Source organism: Scomber japonicus, chromosome 8 (assembly GCF_027409825.1).
Source record: "Scomber japonicus isolate fScoJap1 chromosome 8, fScoJap1.pri, whole genome shotgun sequence".
NCBI classification, from domain to species: Eukaryota; Metazoa; Chordata; class Actinopteri; order Scombriformes; family Scombridae; genus Scomber; species Scomber japonicus.
Window position 1 is genome coordinate 22,585,805 of NC_070585.1, and position 7,073 is coordinate 22,592,877.

The window sequence follows — 7,073 nt, forward strand, 5'->3', positions numbered from 1 at the left end:
TTGGAAGATATTTTGAACCATTCATGTTGTAATACCATGCCCCACCCAGATGGCAAAAACCCAAAGTGTTATCTACAATTCCAGCTGAATACCATTTTAAGCTTTCTCTGTCCTTTTGAGATAGTGCATCGAGTTTTTAACAATATTTTCCATGCACCAAAGGGTAGGCTATATTCTGCATATTGGGCCGACATTTACATTGTGCCTTATTTTGTATGTTCAATTTAAATTATTTTTGGTGTGCAAATTTGTGCTCACCAAAAAACATGTTTTATTAAGAAATTAAACACTTGATCAAATGGTATGAATACACATTGTAACATTAAATAAGAACAACAAAAGGAAAGACATTTGGAAAAATTTGTGTCTAGAAAATAATTGTATTCATTTAATAATAGCAAGGCTACAAAAGTGGACAACTTGTAAAAAACAAACAAAGTTAAAACAAGAATCATACCTACCTCCACCAACACTGACAGCCTACAAAGAGGATGGTCATGATATTTTTAAATGATGTTAAAAGATTTTGGAATACAGAATATGTTTTTGTCCCCTCTCTGTTTCAGTTGGAAAATTACATTACTGCTTTTGAAAATGATCGAAATACAGTATGTTAGCAGGCTGTCAATGTTGGTGGAAGAAGGTATGATCCTCCTTCCTTCCTGCTTTAAACTCAAGTGTAAACCCCAAAGAATACACTCCCCCTGCTCTTTGAAAGGTTAATTAGGGATTAATCACCCATTTATTAATAACTGATGAGGTAATTATGAATGAAAAATGGATTTGTGGTTCAGAAGTTTGGTATAGAGACTAATTATGGGGGAATATGTATGAAAAGTGGGTTTAGGGCTGTGTCTGTTGATTTTAAGTTCTTCTGCCACTTGGTGGGGAAAAAAGCAATTAACACAGCTTTAACATCCAGAATGCCTGAACACAGGGAGCACTAAATGAAAAAACGGTTCCACATTAACATTTCAGTAACTACCAGCAATAAAATGGAAAACAATGAAAATCTATATTCAGTTTGAAGTCATCTTTTGATGCAATTATTCTGTAGCTTTTTGTACTTTTCTGTGTTTCTTTGCCTATAGATCTCCTTAGAAGTGATTACTGCTATTACATGCTAATCACCATTTGGTAATCATTAATTTATAAGAAAATAAAAGGAGACTTTCTGACTGCAGCCCTGGATTAACCACATGTGGATGTATTATAAGAGCTCTTAAAATACACCCATGGAACCACAGAGCTGAGTGTATCAATGTCATTAAAACTGCATCAGTCTTTCGGTTCCTTGCTGCACAACTTGATCAAGATCCCAATGATACATTCAAGCAAAATCAACAGTGACAGCCCCTGAGCTTTCGCTCAGTGCACGACTGACCCCTTATTAAACCTGATTGACTGTCAACGTGTAAGCTCTGTTCCCCAAGTTCCTGTCAGGGTTTTGTGGAGAAGCAGCAGTATCTCTAACAGGAGGTAGAAAGACACCAAAACCGCTAAAATGAGCTGAGTAATGTTGTATAGTTGGTAGGACTTTTCTGGTTTCTCTGAATATACCTGACTGTGACATCATAGTTTAAGTTATTTGTTTGTGTAGAGCTGAAGTTGTTTGTCTAATAGTCAATAAGTCAACAAAAAAATGAATCGGCAAACATTTTAATAATGATAAGTCATTTTTAAGCCAAAAAAATCACTGGTTTTAGCTTCTCAAATTTAAATATTTGCTGGTTTTCTTAGTATTGTGTGACTATATAATGGATATATTTGAGTTTTGAACTGTTATTCAACAGAAAGGTGTACAAGTATGTCAACTTGGGAAATTTGTGATGGGCATTTTCTAACATTTCATAGACCAAATTGATGAAGGGATTATAATCAGCAAATGAATCAGTGTACTTAATTGGAGTCTTAAATTGACTGTTTTGGCTTTCCTGCTCTTACTGTGTTGAAGAAAGGCAACAAAGCATTTGCTATTTTCTCTGAGATGTGTTCATGCGTCAAGGTTGTTACAAACATGGTGAACTCGAAAAATAGTATGAAGTCAAGAATTTAGAAAGAGAAAAATCAGGACATATGATATAGAGGTCAAATTAAACTATATATAGCAGCGAAAACAGAAACAAGAATATATATTCGCTTAAAAAAATAATGAGCATGGACAAAGTCTTTCACTCGGGCGCTTTGGTGACAATCTTGAAGTGACACATAGGCTACAGACACGTAATCTCGCTCATGATGGAAGTGTCTACATCCTCGCATTAATATGTTAAAAGTCTGCTTCATGTCGGTTACCTCACACACTCAAAGCCTGCAACATTTCTTCTGCTGCATTATGTAAATAACAAGACCTGCATTCTAATAAATGCCAAGTAATTAGAATGCAATGCTGCTGTCTGATTTATGAATATTAATGGAATTTCAAAACTCGCCACGGATAAACAAACAAGCTGCGCTCTGCATTTATCTGCTGGAACATTTAAGGTATAAGGGAGACTGGATGTGCGGAGAAACATTGAGGTTTCTGTGAAATACTATTAACAAACAGCTGTGGCAGCTTGGCCATGTACCTTGTACTTTTTTTATTGTTTGGTGATGTATTGTTCTTTCTTTTGTGGGTAACTGGTCAAATGTAGGCAATGTAATGTCATGTTTTGATGTTTCCGGTGAACTACAGTTTGTCAGAAAATATCAATGTTGTTTTTGTTTTTATGTTGTCTTCTTGTCAGTCTCTCAGAAACAGAGCAGGATCCTTCTTCTAGATTCACCATTTGACACCTATATCCAACAATCACTGTCACAGAAGAGGCGGAGAAACCAATTTATTTCTGACAGTGGCCTCAATAGGCCATAAATAGTGGAAATGTCTACCCTACAGCAAAGTTCACAGAATGGTGAAGGACTATATGAAGATATCGTGGGAGGACTGTGCGAGGTGAAAAATTCCAAATGTAACAGTGAAAGGACCGTGTCAACAGCTGAAGTCTATTTTGTGTAAATTTCAGGTGTCTGGAGCTACGGATTGAAGAATCATTCACAGACTCACTGTGGAGAGTACTACACAGTTCTGTCGAGAATTTAGAAATAGCTGTTTCTCAGAACATGGTCATCAGTGGCAACGTAGGCTTTCTAAATCATGTACTGATAGAAAAGAGGGAAAAAAAGTCATTTTTGTGATTGTGCCGTGTTTCAGATTCAACTATGGTTTGGCAGTTATCATGAATGTCTGAGGAGGTTTGATAGCCAAGTCCAGATTGTGAGCATTGATTGCAGAAGTTCAGCAAATTTCTCAGCTCAGTAAAGTGAGACGCTGTCAATGATTTTTCTTCACTATTTCATGTATTGCTTTTTTCTGACTGCCAGTGGTACAGAGACAGCTGCCAACAAGGTCTCACCACTGTGTTGAGTCACACTGAGTACAGATAGTGCAGGAAATATATAAGCAAAGACTATTAACTGTTGAAATTATTTTTTATATTTTATGACATTCCTGCAACTGTGAAGTAACCACCGGATAAAACTTAATTAATCGTCTGTCTCTTTCTCTGATAGTTTTATCACTTCATGATTAATCACTTTGTACAAAAGCCTTTCACCAATAGTATACAGTATCGTTTTGTCTGAAAATTGCCATATAAATACCAATCTGGAATTTATTTTGTTGTGTTTATCAGGACTAAAGCAGAGACACTGGCCTTACTCCCTGTTCATCGCTTTGCAGTGACATCGACATATTGGCATCAAGAAGATTGAAATCCCATCAAACCTTCTGCAGGTCTGTGCACAGCAAAGATTTAATTACGTTGTTCACAGTGAATGTCGCACATCCTGAGGACATGTAATTTGCTACAATAGTGATGTTAACAGCAGGGGATCTCAACATCCGTGGCATAAACTAAAAGCTGTTGGTTTGAAACTGAGTTTCAGCTGCTTTTTCATTTTGTGGATTTGATTAGATGTAATGGAGTCTTTATTCATCTCTCTCTCTCTCTCTTTCGCTCTCTCTTTCTCTCTCTCTCTCTCGCTCTCTCTCTCTCTCTCACTCTCTCTCTCACTCTCTCTCTCACTCTCTCTCTGTGTGTGTGTGTGTGTGTGTGTGTGTGTGTGTGTGTGTGTGTGTGTGTCAGATTTTGGGTCAGTTAATTGGGGATGGTTTGTGTAACTGGGGACAAAAAATATGTGCTCAGTTGGGAACATTTTTGGGTCAGTGGTTAAAGTTAGGGTCAGTCTCCAGAAAATGAATATAAGTCTATGTAAAGTCCCCAAAAGTTACCATGACCTGGTGTGTGTGTGCGGTGATGTCTTTCTTTGAATACTTTGCAGACATCCCAACTCTCCTGGAAGTTCAGGGAGTCTCCTGCATATTAATAGCAGCTCCCTGACGCCCGATATAAGATACAATCTCCCGGAATCTGGAGCAAGCAAGCAAGAGTGCGTGCTAGAGAGTGACTCATCACATATGTTTGTGTGACTATCAATGCAGCGCGTGTGAGAGCACAGCGTCCTGATTGCTCTGCGTTACTGCGTAGTAGACCAATCACCCCCCCAGACTGAACCTTCCTGACCTCCCTTCATGAGTTTTTGCAGGTTGGGATGTCTGACTTTGGTTGAGAAATGCTGATACAAATTTTTAAGTACACGCAGCAATCCTTCTTGCAGCATCATCAGTTCAAAGTTAACTTCCCCCTTTTTGGAACTCATTTTTCAAGTTTAGTTCAGCAAATCATTTCTGACCAGAAGTATGTTTTTCCTTATTACACTGAAATTAGTTTGGCACTGAAGATGAAAAGTGAGGGTGGTGAGCCTGTTTTTTGTTTTTGTTTTTTGGTATTGTTTTGTCTAATCATGAGTCACTACCACTTGAGATGAACAAATATTTACTGTACCAACCTGCCAGCACACTTGCAACGAAACCCTCTAGTGTCATCACCAGGCCAAAGTTCACAGATGGTACCTCCTGATCTTCTGTTTTTTTAAGTCACATGTACTTGTATTCAAGAGGCAGTTTATGCTCCATAGCCTGGTGAGGGGAACTTTAGTTATATGACATTGATTTAGTTGACACATACTCCGCCCTGGGAAGTTTTATGATTTGCCATTAAAACAAAGGTGTGGCGGGCACAACCTACATGTTGCTTGTCAGGAAATGGGCAGAGCACAGGACTGGTTATCCAAAGACAGCAGATTCACGCACTGGTGAGCAATAAATCCTCAAAAACAAGTATATTCTGAAAAAGACTGCACACACATTATTAACAACTGTATGTGTAAACAAGCCTCAGTGTACCTGCATGCAGTGTACAAAGCCAGTTGTAATTTTGCTCGCTGCTAAGTTGCAGCTGTATAGTTGTTTTGAATTGCTTCATGATCAATACTGTCGTGTTGTGCAGAGCCTTTGTCTCATTAGGAAGTATCGGCGTGGCTGTTATTTGTGAAGCCAGTTGGGCTTAAAGTCTTTATCATTTATGCGAGGACAACTTCAAGTCACTGTAGAGAGGGTTTATTACTTACTTGGCAGATATTGCTTCAGTCTAACTCATCCATGCCGCTGTCAATAGAGTAAACAGATCAGGGTTAGGATGGCGAAACTCTCACAGCAAGTGACAGCATTTCTATTAGCACCTGCAGCACAGCTTGATATTTTACCACAACATCTAAAGCCCCTCTGTCTGCTTCAGCATGTCTGTTTGTTTTTGTTTATGGCTGCCTAATTGTGACTCCTTGCCCTCTGATGGTTAAGCTGTGCCAATTAGGATTTGATTAACATGTTATAAGTAGCACTTAGAATTACTTAATTAATTTAGATGTCAACATGAACATCAAATCGACGGATTGTGCGCACTCAGGAACATTTACTGAAATATGACAGAATATAATATACAGACAGCTTACTCATACTAACCTTTTTAAAATATGTGAATAAAAGTGACTCATTCAGGTGTTGATGTACAATAGCTGCAACTGCAAACTTATTTTACTTTTACATGATTAACCCTAACCCTATTTTTAGGTCATTAATTAATCATTAAGCGTTAAAAAAAAGACAGCTACTAATTACAAGTTAGTCTGATCAACGACCTATAACTAACCTGTAAACATTCATTTTATCAGGATGTATTTAAATGAGAAAGGCAGCTACCTCTTAACAAACTGCAAAACTGTGATCAGTATGTATAGTCTCACTAAAAATACTAAAATGTTTAATTATGATTACTGGTGTTGAATGACGGTTTAACTGATTCATCAATTGTGTAAAGTACATGCAGATGAAATACACTTCATATAAAAGTTGAACGCTCCCTTTACATCATAGGGCAGAGAAGCCAGTGTTTGTCTACCTTAAGGCTTACGGCCAAATATAGTTTCTAAGAAAGACCAAGGCTGAATTTTGTTGTGAGTTGGCACTATATAAATAAAGATTGATTGATTATATTATTATATATGTATAAGCTGTATTTACTGTACCTGCCTCATCAATAGAAGTAATATCTTATTTGAAATGTAGTGTGTAGTACAAGTTGATAAATAAAAGGCAGGATCCATCATTGGTTTGCCTCCTGACTCACTAGAGGTGGTCATGGAGAAAAGAGTAAGTAGGAAACTCAGGAGCATCCTGCATAATGAGGACCACCCATTGTACAATGTTTCTAGTGAGCTGAAGAGCTCCTTTAGTGTCAAACTTGAAATGCGGTGCCTTACACTTATCTTGCCCTGCCTCAGTCTTTTATATTGTCTGTCTCTGTGTAAGGGTGACATTCAGTTTCCTCTCTTGGGGATTAATAAAGTATGTCTAATCTTATCTTAATAGATGTATAAGTAGATGAATAAAGCAGCAGACAACCCTAAAAATGTACAGTATGTGAGTAAATGTACATAGGCTCGTGACCAATGACGTCACGTTTTACATAACAATGACATCATCATCATCACAACACCTGGAAGACCACAGGACCGGCAAACATCCATATTATGTACTTTTTTCTTATGTTTGCCCCCTTTTAACCACAATTTTAACGTGTGTTATAAAGCTTTGAGTCTCTTAAAAAATAAAATAAAAATAAATACATGATAAT